The following is a 13,375-nucleotide window of genomic DNA, read 5'->3' as shown; positions in this document are numbered from 1 at the left end:
ATGATGAACTCCTTTAACTTGACCTTATCTGAGAAGCACTTTATCTGCCCTTCCATTCTAAATGATAGCTTTGCTGGATACAGTAATCTTGGATGTAGGTCCTTGCCTTTCATGACTTGGAATACTTCTTGCCAGCCCCTTCTTGCCTGTAAGGTCTCTTTTGAGAAATCAGCTAATAGTCTTATGAGAACCCCTTTGTAGGTAACTGTGTCCTTTTCTCTTGCTGCTTCTAAGATTCTCTCCTTCTGCTTAATCTTGGGTAATGTAATTATGATGTGCCTTGGTGTGTTCCTCCTTGGGTCCAGCTTCTTTGGGACTCTCTGAGCTTCCTGGACTTCCTGGAAGTCTATTTCCTTTGCCATATTAGGGAAGTTCTCCTTCATTATTTGTTCAAATAAGTTTTCAATTTTTTGTTCTTCCTCTTCTCCTTCTGGCACCCCTATAATTCAGATGGTGGGACGTTTCAAGATATCCTGGAGGTTCCTAAGCCTCTCCTCATTTTTTTGAATTCTTGTTTCCTCATTCTTTTCTGGTTGGATGTTTCTTTCTTCCTTCTGGTCCACACCATTGATTTGAGTCCCAGTTTCCTTCGCATCACTATTGGTTCCCTGTACATTTTCCTTTGTTTCTCTTAGCATAGCCTTCATTTTTTCATCTAATTTGTGACCAAATTCAACCAATTCTGTGAGCTTCCTGATGACTAGTGTTTTGAACTGTGCATCTGATAGGTTGGCTATCTCTTCCTCGCTTAGTTGTATTTTTTCTGGAGCTTTGAAGTGTTCTGTCATTTGGGCCTTTTTTTTTTTTTTTTTTTTTTTTTTGTCTTGGCGCGCCTGTTGTGTAAAGGGTTGGAGCCTTAGGTGTTCACCAGGGCAGAGTAACACTGGTCACTGCAGTGTGACATTCTATGTGGGGGGGGAGGGGCCGAGAGGGAGCAATGGCACTTGCTCCACTCTGCCAGATTTCAGTCACTCCCTCTACTGCCCACAATCAAACTGGGCCCCTCTGGTGCTGATTCCCAAGTGGGTGAGCTTGTGCATGCTCTAGGCCCCTGTGGGTCTCTCCAGCGAACTCTCCTGTGAGGCTAGGAGTTTCTCCTGCTGCCACCTCAATCCCCACGGGTGTTTTCAATCAGAGGTTTGAGGCTTTATTTCCCTGCGCTGGAGCCCTGGGTTGTGTGGTCTGCTTCTCTCCCCTGCTGTTCCTCCTGGTTTATCTATACGTGAATGTGGGGCCACAGGGTCTGCCAGCTACCACCTTGTGGGGTCTGTTAGCTGCAGTCTGGCCTGCCCCATTCCACAATCCACCACCTCGCTGGGTCCGCCAGCCCCGGCTTTGCTGTAAGTCCTCTCCGCCCGCTGCCCACCTCCACCCCTCCTACTGGTCTGGATGAATGTTTCTTCTTTATCTCCTTGGTTGTCGGACTTCCATGCAGTTCCATTTTCTGTCAGTTCTGGTTGTTTTTTGTTTTTAAATTGTTGTTGTCCTTCTTTTGGTTGTGCGAGGAGGCGCAGTGTGTCTACCTACACCTCCATCTTGGCTGGATGCTCGATTTTAGGTAATTCTTATCAGGTGGATGCTTATTAATATCTCCATTTACAAGGAAGGAAACTGAGGCCCAGAGAGGTTAAAGTAATTTACTCAAGGACACATACCTGATAAGCTGAGAATGAAAACCAACTGACCTTTAACTACAACCCATTTTTGCCTTTGCAGTATAGGACTGATATTTGAGCATAACGATGTGGTTCTCCTTAACCTGTGACCTCATCATTCATTCAGAGATAGAAATAAGGATAAAGATTATGCTGTTGCCAAATAACAATCACAGGGTTCTTTCACTGACCTGAACAGCTATACCATGAGCTGGCTACAGGGAACTGAAAATTACAAAGGAATTCCTTTTGTACATGGCACCACACACTCTAAAACAATATTCTAAAAAAGAGGGGGAAATCCTAAGAGTCCAATGTAGAGGACATTAATGAGGGCCTGTATGGGAGGAAATTGCCAGGCATTGAACTAGGTGGAATTTCTAAGCTCAAAATGTGTACCCCTCCTGTTGTTTTTTTATAAGTAATAAAGCTAAAACATTCACAGTTGTAAAAACATCCAAATGGGGATGGTAGGAAGTTATAAGCTCATTTTAAGAGAAATTAAGAGTTAGAAGTGCCTTAACTCCCCCATGCTACAGGAATGGATCACAGTTGTAGGAGTAGTATTAACTCGCTAGTACCAGTAAACACTCTTTTGAGAATGTTGGATGAAGGAAATCGCTGAACTAGTAGCAAAGTGCTACTATGAATAAAAAATAGCGCCGTTCATTTGCAGGGAATGAGCTGAGCAATGGTAAGCTAGAGAGTATAGGCAAGACAAAACCTCACCTCTGTAAGCTGAACAGCAATTTAAAGCACCATTTAAGCCCTTAGAATAGCAGTATAGAAGCCCTGCACATACATTAAATGACAAAAAACAGACCCAAATAGCTGACCCAAAAGCCTAGTGTGACAGTCAAAAATGGCAAAATGAGAATTATTTGGCTTTCTGCAGTCTGTACCTCTTCCTTCCACACACACACAATGCCTTTGTAGTGAACTGCAGTCAGTTCAAAATTATTCCTCCCTATTTGTTGATCCAAATGCCTCCCATCATAAATTCCCACGAAGCACCCCAACAAATAACCCACGAGGCCATAAACAAAATTGTGAAGCTGATAGATGTTATTCTTGGTAACCCTTTCATCTTTCAGCTCCCTGCTCCAAATTCCTTGCTCTGTTCCCGTCACCCTTTGCTCCTTAGCCTTCCCCAAATATCCCATCACCCTGGGACTATATTCCCTGGTCTGGGGCCCTTACTCATACTCCACAGTCAGACCACTGCCCTAGGCTCCTCTTCTTTCCCCTCACTTGGTACAGGCATAGCAAGTTTCTAATATACTGTGTAATGACTGACTGTCTGACTAACTGAATGGCTGATGTTAACCCAACTCAGGGGGCACCAGGCTATGGACCACAGGGAACACAGGACTCAGTCTGGTCTGCACCCAAGGCCTGGCTCTGCCACTGACTAGCTGTGTGACCTTGGGTAAGGCACAACCTCCCTGTGCCTCTCTTTTCTCCTTTAAAGTAAAGACGACAAAATTTTCTATTTTACCCAGCACAAAGCCAAGCATAACAGGTGCCTCATGAATGTTAGCTGCTATTATCACCTTCATTATTGGTCACACAGCTGGAATTTCTTAGAGGCAATATGTCGCTATCAACCCAACCAGGCACATAGAAGCAGTCAGAAAAAAAAGGGGGATGGCCAGTGTGGTAAGATGTCTGTGCTATTTCTGTTACTTTGGGGTATTTTTAAAACAAAACCAGAAATGTATGCCTCCCCAGTACAAAAACCCTAGTGGACCCTAGAAGCTACACATGTTCCAGCAAAACAAAAGTATTCCTAAGCCCTTCCTTGACTGAGGGGGCTGGTCGGGGCTGCCTTTGACAGATTAGCAGGTACAGGAACACCACAGACACATCCTCCTGACAAGCTCTGTCCTGGTGAGTTACTTGTCATGTGACCTTGAGAAAATGGCTTTACCTCTCTGACCTTCAGTTTCATTAGCAATAGAGTGGGAGTAATCTTGATAGCAACCATTTCTGGATGTGACAAATGAGATAATCCAGGAAAAGTACTTCTGAGGGTGCTGGGCCCGGAAGGAGTGCTCAATCAGGGCCTGCTAATGAGATTAGAAACAGGGGCTACCTGAGCTGCTGGGAGGGCACCAGCAGGGGGTGGGGGGAAGAAGGCTAATAGAGGCTAAGGTGAATGCAGGGAAGATTTGGTAGGCACCAGTTGACCCTGGATAAGCCAGGGCAGTGTGGCTGGCAATACATGGCCTAGTGAATTTTCTTGCATGGGGTCTCGAAAGCAATTGGCCTTGCCCAAGCCCCAGACTCACTTTCCTCCATAGGCTCCAGTTAAACAGACTTACCCCAACTCCCTTTCAGTTAGTAGGTGGTTCCTGCCCTCCTCGCCCTGTGCTTTCATGTCTTTTCAAAGGAAACCATGATAAATATTTCCTGGTTTGTCTCTCTTGTGCCTCCACCATCTCTTTACTGAGGTCTCAATGGTACAAATGTTGTGGTGAATTAGTTTACCTGGTTGGGTCTCAAAGCCCAGGGTGTCCTCTTCTCCCTGACTCAGCCAAGTCAAGCAAACCCAAAGCAGAAATAAGCCAGCTCAAGATCCAAAGGACAGCGCAAGTGTGAGTATGAGGGTGTGTCATGCTCGATGCACTGCTAAGCCAAGAGAAGCAAGGATTGGACTTCCTCCCATGTTCTGACTCTTCTCTCTTCATTCACACAAACCGTCATGGATGGACTGCTTATTCACCTTCTTTCTGGTTTGGCAACTTAGGTCCCCGCATGGTGGGTTTCCCTCTGAGCACACCTCGCCTGACAGGGGGCAGCAATTTTGCACAGGGTGGGGCACAGTGTTGGTGCCCACAGCAGGAAGAGTCAGCTTCTTTGCAATTCGGGAGAGGGAGGGGTTGAAGAACCTTAAATAGACACAGCTGGGCAGAGTAATTGAGCCTCAGGGAAGCAAATGAAATTCCTAGTGGGCTGACGAAAGGTAACATCCTGGAAGGAATAATTTAAGCTGCCTGTCCCCAGTGTGCTGATGGGTTTTGAATTATGTGTAACCTCTGGGGAAAGGCATCTATGAATCACTGCGGACACTTTACTGAAGACGCTGGCACCACACTGAGCCACCATTCATCGTGAATATGAATATGTGGATCCACTGAGGAGGGAGGCCACAGGCTCACTCTGACGGGCAGGGGAGTAGTCTCTGTTTGGCCTCACCTTAAAATATCTCAGTTTGAATAGAGATTTTGTGAGTTTCAAAAAGAAAAAGAAAAAAAGAAACAAACAAAAAAACAAAGAAATTAAGTTAGTTCAGTTTAGTCACCTCATTATATGACGATCACAATAGAAATAGAAACAATTTTAAAAGAAAGGCAGATAGTGGCACTTCTTATGGTTGTGAAAGGTATTTCATTAAAAGGCTTCTCTCCTAAATGAAAGTGTTATCCTGGGTGCTTTTGCTGGAGAGGACGTAGTCAGATTTTATCATTCTGGGTGAAAGAACTATGCCCACCTCTTGGCTTGCCCCACCACAATGCTACCCCCACAGTGGAGAGCAATGTCTGATAGAACTTATTTTTGTTTATTTTACCAGCATGTAACGGGGTGCAGAGCATAGAATAAGAACTTAATAAATGGAGTTAGTTGACAATTTGTAAATGCTCATTTAACTGAATAAATGTCATGTAATACACTCAACAAACACTGTCGTGCACTAATATGTGAGAGAAATTAATCAGATCACTGCCCATGAGGAGCTCCATCCAGTGTTTGTGGATGAGACAAGCATGTATAGAACACTCCACAAAACACATCAGGTGGGCTGTAATATGAGCTGGAAGTCGTGGAGATGAGGGGAAGGGGCTTCCATCCTAAGCCCTGGGGAGCAAGGGGAAAGGCTATTCATGTGCTAAGATGAGACAACCAAAGATCAATGTTTTAAAGACCAGGCAGGAAGGAACGGAGTTTTATACAGTTACCCTGTATTATTATGACTACAGTTGTTGAGTATTGAAACTCACTGTAATGCTTGTGATTCAGCCCCTTGCCTCTCCCTCCTGTGCAACATCAAGAACACCTAGCTCTTTGACTGCCTTCCTGAAGGGCAAATGCTTCCAGGCCTGCATTCAAGAAGCGGATGGAGTTAATACCGGTCAGGGGTGGGGATGGGTGGCTGTTACCCGTCTATCACCACTTCTGTTTGTCAGTCCTCTAGGTGCTGTCCAATTCTAGCATTTGACTCCTTTGAGATAAACCCTCCCCACCCCCTCTTTGTTTGAGAGGGTCCAGTAGTCAACAGTGTTTCAGATTCCCTCTTGGAGCCAACAGCTTTTGAGACCCTGTGACTCCTTTTTGTCCAGCTTCTAGGCCCTTCCTCATGTAACCCTTTTCATGCTGCACATATTCCAGAGAAAGTTGTTCATCTCCAGACAGTGAAGTTCCAAGCGGGGTGGGGGGAAGCGTGTGCTGGTTATGCCCTCAGGACATGAAGAGAAGGGGACTGAGCACATGTTTACACCAAGACCCATGAGCTGACCCATCTGCTTCTCAAAGTCCAGCTGATGGGCCACTTGCAGGTGTACAAAACAGCTTAACTCAGAGTTTTAAATGTCTTGTATGATATTAATGATAATTGTAAAGATGGTGAGTGCTAAAACAATTAATAAGAATCTTTATTTCCTTTATTGCCTCTTCATTCAAAATTAAATAGGTTTAATTAAACAGACTTAAGTTTAATCTTTTAAAATAATTGTGAACTAGGAAATTTGTATTTATCAGTTTCAACTCAAAGTTTCAACTAATCTAAAAATTAGTCAATGATCCAAGTAGAAAGAAATCACTCTTTTATTTTTATTTTCCTCAGGGTTTCATGGAAAAACACCAAATAACTCAAGTCAAACTGTTCTTGTAATTTTTCCCTCCCTTTCTCTCTCCACAATGTAAAGTAATGTGATTGACTCTGCCACAAATTAGCTGGGTGACTTTGAGCAAGTTGCTTGATGTCTCTGGGCCTTAATTTTCTCAGATATAAATGTATAAGTTTGGTTTTAATGAGCTTTAGCATCATTTCCAGCTCTATATGACCGTAATTATTTCTGTTTTAAATGATTTTTAAACACTGCTCTTCCCGCCACTATTCAGCAGGTTCTGTCACTTGCTTTGTGTGAAGACCTGCTTATCTGCACAGGGCTGGGCTAGGATCTGCCTACTCACATTTAGCTGCTGCTTTGCAGATTGGCTTCACATTAGCTCCCAGGAAGAAAAAACAAAACAAAACTGAAATCAAACATACCACAGAAAATGTCTGTAATTATTGGCTGGCCTCAGTGCATCTGGTTCTTTGAAAGAAAGGGAAAGGACTAGTCAAAGAACATGTAGGAATGACCCATGGACATAGACGACAGTGGGAATTGACTGTGGGAGCAAGGGGTGGGACGAGAAGAGGAGGGCAAAGGGGGAACCGTCGGGACAACTGTAATAGAATAACAAAAAATGATCAAAAAAGAAAAAAGAAAGAAAAAAGTTCCAACTTTCTTTAACACTTTTTAGAAAGAGTATAGCTGCTGTTGTTTTGTTTTGTTTGTTTTTTCACTCCAAATGCAAACATTCCTGTGCCACAAAGAGTAGTACTGAATCTGTAAACAGAGCTCTTTCAAAGCAAGTTTCAGAACAGAAATTAAGCAACTTTCACACCTGGGAGCCAGTCCTGGGTTTAACACAGCCATGGATTCTAATTCTCATTGCAGTCCTTGTACGTGGCATGGTGGTTTGCACACTGTGTGTTTTTGAGACTTAAACTAATTCACCTGTACATTGTGTGAGATACGCAGTGTGTTCCAACAAGCTGGACTTTCGTATTGTTCTATTATCCTAAGTTTTGATGACTGGATGTGAAAATATCTAAAAATGAATCAAAATTTTTAAAAAGTAGGGAAAAATTCTAAATACAGACCAAACTACTTTAAGATACTTAAGGGTTCATAAAATTACCCCACAATGCATCCAAGTTATCAATTCTAAACAGCTACCAAACATATTTTCTTTTAATTTTAAAATCTTTTAAAATTGATTTTAGAGAGGAAGAGGAAGGGAGGGAGAGAATATTGTTTTCAAACAGATCATCTTGTTAACCACATTACTGTCAGCCAGATTGTTTTTGAGAAAATCACCTGGAGCAAAATCACAAGAGCTGTCATTAGAAAACTAAGAATATACCCATGTGAGCCCACACCAGTGTCTTGAAGAAAGGATTGAAAGGCATTATCACCCTCAACAAATCAAAATAGCTCACGATTATAGAATAAGTTTATTTGGAACTGAATCCTGGTCTAAGTGGGTGACATCTACTAGTTCATCTAATCCTTTTAACAACCTGTTAAGGTAAGTACTATTACTGTCTCCATTATAGAAGAAATGGAGGCACAGTAACTCAACCCTGGTAGCAGCCAGAAAGAGGCAGGACCTAAAGTACAAACCCAAGAAGGCTCACCCTAGAGCCTACTTTTTAAAAAAAAATAGCACCAGTCATTATAAAGTTGTGCTGATGTTTTTATAATATAGAAAGATGTGATCTTTATTACATTAACAGCAAAAAGACAGGGGGAATGGGACAAAATTTTCATTATTGAAATTAAGTTGCGGTTAGTAAATCTGAAATAGATTGTTTTAAGTTATGACATTAATTGTAATCCCCAGGGAAAGTACTAAGAAAAAAACTGAAAAATGTGTGGTAAAAAGAAACAGGAAAAAATTTAAATGGTATACTAGAAAATATTTGTTTACACAAAATAAGGAAATAATAGAGGAACAGAGGAAGAAAAAAGATACAATAAAAAAGTGGCAGATGTAAATCCTATTTATCAGTAATTACGTTAAATGTTAATGGATTCAACTTTAAGATTTGTTTTATGGTAAAATGTATCATCTATTCCAAAAAATATTCCATTTGCAATTGAGAACATTGTGCATTTTTCTGTTGTTGGGTAGTGTTTTCTGCAGATGTCCATTATATTTATTTGGTGTATTATAGTCTTCTGGTTCCTGGTTAACTTTCTACCTGTTTGTTCTATCCATTATTGACAGTGCAGCATTGAAGTCTCAAACTTGTATTTGTTGAACTGTTTTTGTTTGTTTGTTTGTTTGTTGAGGTATAATTGACATATTATTGTGTTAGTTTCAAGTGTATAACACAATGATTCAATAGTATTTGTGTATATTACAAAATGATTGCCACAATTAGTTTAGTTAATATCCATCAGCAGACATAGTTATAAAACATTTTGTGTGATGAGGACTTTTAAGATCTACTCTCGTAGCAAGTTTTAAAAATGCAGTACCCTCTTACTAACCATAGTTGCCATGCTGTACGTTACAAACCCATGACAGTTATTTTGTAACTGGAAGTTTGTACCTTTTGACTCCCTTCATCCATTTCATCCAACCAATACACCCTACCTCTGTTTAAATTGTTAAATTGTCTATGTTTCTCTTCAGTTCTCTTAGTTTTGCCTTCATGTATGTTGGGACTCTGTTATTAGATGGAGATATGCTAACTATTGTTATGTCTTCCTGGCAGCATTATCCTTTTATCATTAAAAATGTCCTTCTTGGTCTCTAGTAACAATATTTGTCATAAATTCTATTTTTCCTGATATAAATATAGCCACTATAGCTACCTTTTGTCTACTATTTGCTTGGTATGTTTTCTCATCTTTTTACTTTCAACCTATGTGCATCTTTGAATAGAAAATGTATCTCTTATATACAGTATATATTGATAGTTATATCACATTTTGTTATCTCTTTTGCCAATTTCTATCTTTTGATTAGAGTATCTAATCTATTAACATTTAATGTAATTACTGACAAATAGGACTCACATCTGCCATTTTGCTGTTTTCTTTTTATATGTATCCTATCTTTTTTCTTCTATTCCTTCACTTCTTTCTCATTTTGTGTAAAATACATATATTTTTAGTATACCATTTTAATATATTTTTTGTTTCTTTTTACTATATATTTTTCAGTTTTTTTCTTACTGGTTTTCCTAAGGATTACAATTAACATCAAAACTTACAACAATCAAGTTCAGATTAATACCAACTTAATTTCCACAGCATAGAAAAACTTTGTTCCATTCCCCTTGCCCTTTGTGGTGTTGTTGCAATACAGATTACATATTTCTACATTATAAGCCCATCAATACCATGTTATAATTATTGCTTTATGAAGTTGTGTTAAAAATCAGAGAGAATTGCAAACAAATATAAATTTATACTGTGTTCCCTCTTACTCCATGTAATTACCTTTATTTTCTCTTTTGAAGGGCAGTATTGCAAGGCATACAATTCTTGGTTAACAATTCTTCTTTCAGCCTTTTGAATACATCATATCACTGGTTTCTAGCTTCTTTGTTTTCTGACAAAAAGTTAGTTTTAATGCTACTGATGCACATAGTAAATCACTTTTCTCGTGCCATCTTCAAGATTCTTTTTGTCTTCAGTTTTTGACAGTTTGGCTATGAAATGTTTATGTGTATATATCTTTGAGTTGATCATATTTGGAGTTTTTAACTTCTCAGATATGTGTATATTCATGTCTATAATCAAATTTGGAACATTTTCAGCTATTATTTCTCAAATATTCTTTCTGTTCCTTTCTCTTCTTCAGGGAGTTACATTATAAGTAGGGTGCTATACTTGAAGGTGTCCCACTTGTGTCTGGGGCTCTGTTCACTTTTCTTCATATTTTTCTTCAGTTATTTAGATTGGATCATTTCAATTGGCTTTACCTTCACTGATGTTTTTTCTCCTTTCCACCTACTTAAATCTTCTTTTGAGACCCTTAGGTAGAGTTTTGAAATTTTCATTCCAGTTATTGTACTTTTCAACTCTAGAATTTATGTTTAATTTTCTTTCATAATTTTTAACTTTTTCTCAATTTTGCCTGTTTAGTTAGATATCACTCTCATGGTTTCCTTTAGTCCTTTAAACACACTTATAATAGCTGATGTAACAACTTTGTCTAGTAAATGCAATGTCTTGGCTTCTTCAGTGACGATTTCTCTTGACTGCTTTTTTTTTCTGTGTATGGTTCATACCTTTCTGTTTTGTTTATATGTCTTGAAATTTTTGTTAAAAACTGGACATTTTAAATAATAAATATGGTAACTCTGAGAATCAGATTTCCTGCTCCCCAGAGTCTGTTGTTGATGTTTGTTGTTGTTTTTGTTGTTGCTGCTGCTGTTTGTTTAGTGACTTTCCTGTATTAATTCTACAGTCTGTATTCTTTATCATGTCTGGCCACTAAAGCCTCTCTGCTGAGTTAACTTAGTGGGCTGTTAACAATTGGACAGATTTCCTTACATACCTTGAACCACCAAGTCCCCAGTCTTCTTAGGAGCTCTGTGTGTGCGTATGTTGGGTAAATGTCTTAACTGATCCAGCAGCAAGTTGACTGTTCTACTGTAGCCTTCATTCTCTGCCTGTACAAAGCCTCAAGGCCAGCCAGAAGTGAGAGACTAGGACTGTCTTGGGGCTTTCCTGGGCCTGCACACAACCCCGCGTTTGTATGTGGCCATCTAGACTCTCAGAGTATGTAAGAGTGGTTCAAAACCCCTATGAGAATGTCAGTCCCTAGGTTTTCCTTTTAAGTTTTGGGGGGGCAGCCTTTATTATCTCCAACTTGTATCAACCCCTTCAGGCAGCCATGATGTTAAATGGCTGCTGCTAACTGTTTTTGAAAAACATCATACAAATAGGACTAGTTGCACAGAGTGATCTCTGAATCAGATCAAATTAAAATAATCCCTGAGAGTGGAGATTTTTAGAGAGCTTCCAGACAGGCTGAATAGTAATAATTCTTTGAAGTTGGGTTTCCAGAGAGTTCCAAACCATTTTCTCCCCTTCATTGTTTGACAGGCTGCAAGTTTTTATAACTACCATAGATACAAGGCTTTTGGCTTTCGAGACTACAATGGAGATATAAAGAGGGGTGTAAGAATAAGGCAATTTAAAATGTCACAAAGGTCACTATTCTTAATAAGATTCATTTTTTTGATGTATTAATCCTCCTTAGATTATTGAAAGTCTTGGTTCATTTTCATTTCTGCAAAAGTTGGTTTTGATCATGTTTGCTAGTATTCTCATTGTTTTTATGGAGGAGCAGTTTTTTGAAGGCCCTCAGTCTGCCATCCTGGAAGTATTTCCCAAGAGCATATACTTAACTGCTACAAAGTGGTTCCAAATTGGGAGTCTGTCACACTCCTTTCAGGTTTTACATTTTGTAGGAATAACTTGGTGTCTATCATCATCTTTCTGACATATATCTGTTGAAATTATTACTTTATGTTTATCCTTTTATTTCTACATTTCTTTGTACACTATAAGGCATTATATTGGTGCTTGAAAAAATATGTGTATAGAAAGCTATTTGTGGATTTCACTTCAGCATCATAAAGGGGTGTTACAAAATACTTGTTATAAAATTAGGAAGGGCCTTTTCTGAAGGTTGAAACTCACTGCACTAGACTCTCCTCCCATGTCTCTCCTACACCTACCCTAGTACGGCATCCAGAATATCTGCTAAGAGAGTCTGTAGTCCCATTGTACTCAAATCCCTCTTGAGAGTGAACAAAGAGAAAGTTGGGAGACGTAAAAAATCAGACAACATTACAAATACCTCGCAGGAGATTAGAATGAAAAAGAAAGTGGAAGTCATCTGATAAACCCCAGAGAAAGTAAGGTGTTTTTCATAATAAGATACATGTCATTTTGGTTAATCATAAATTCTGCCTAAGAGAGTCATCATATACAACATTCAAAGGTTACCAGTTTTCAAATAATTAACAGCTAATAAAATATGTACCACTTAAGCTATACTGAATGTAAATTAATTTCTTTTGATGATTAATAAGACCTCTAGAAAAACTTTATGTAAGAGCTATCAACCTCAGGATCTTATACTAATAAACAGCTTTAAAGTGCAAAACAGTAATTTTGGTACTTACAAAGATTGTTGATTGTATTTTTTAAACACTTTCTTCAATATTTATGGACAAACTTGTCCAGAATTAATTACAGACCGTTTTTACACATTACTGTTATCCAAACAAATACTCTCAATATCCAACATTTTCTTCATTTTCGGGTGGAATATCCATTCCTAATTGCTATGTCAGAGAGAGCAGTAAGGAGGGACAGAGGCTTATTTTCAAAAATGAATCCAGCAGAGTTACAGAGGAACTTCTACTCATTAGTAATGGCAAATAAGTATTTGAATGGGTGGTATCTATTTCCTGAGCATTTTGGGAAGTTGTTTGCTTGTTTTATTTTTGCCAAATTTACTGTCCTTCTGACTCTTCCATTTCTTTTTCCCACAATGAAAAAATAAATAAAATAGATAATCAAAAGAGGGGGGCTATCAAAAGAGGAGAAAAAAGAAATCTACATGATCATCCCTAATTTTCTAAAAATCATTGTCAATAAAGCTGCTGTAGAATTCTCTCAACAAATATTAAAGAAATCAGTGCCCAGAAGCTTAAGAAGAAAGTGGAAAGTCTATACTCTCAGGACTAAGGAAAGACACACTCCCAGATAACTTTGCAAATGGAAAGAAATTTAAGTACTATCATATTGTACATGCAGTTGAATACATCTGGCCTGGCATTTATCCAATATGCCCTGGAAAGACTTTCCTGGAGTTTAGAGTGAGTATCCTTTCTGATTGGTTACAGCTTCCAG

At 39.2% G+C, this 13,375-nt stretch overlaps 1 protein-coding gene across 1 annotated transcript in view; it reads left to right on the top strand.

Annotated features, from left to right (window-relative positions):
- F13A1 (coagulation factor XIII A chain) overlaps nt 1-13,375 on the top strand; it is a 196,191-nt gene that overhangs the window by 112,849 nt on the left and 69,967 nt on the right. The window lies entirely within an intron of this gene.

The sequence above is a fragment of the Desmodus rotundus genome, chromosome 3 (genome assembly GCF_022682495.2).
Source record: "Desmodus rotundus isolate HL8 chromosome 3, HLdesRot8A.1, whole genome shotgun sequence".
NCBI classification, from domain to species: Eukaryota; Metazoa; Chordata; class Mammalia; order Chiroptera; family Phyllostomidae; genus Desmodus; species Desmodus rotundus.
This window is presented reverse-complemented; position numbering and strand designations above follow the sequence as displayed.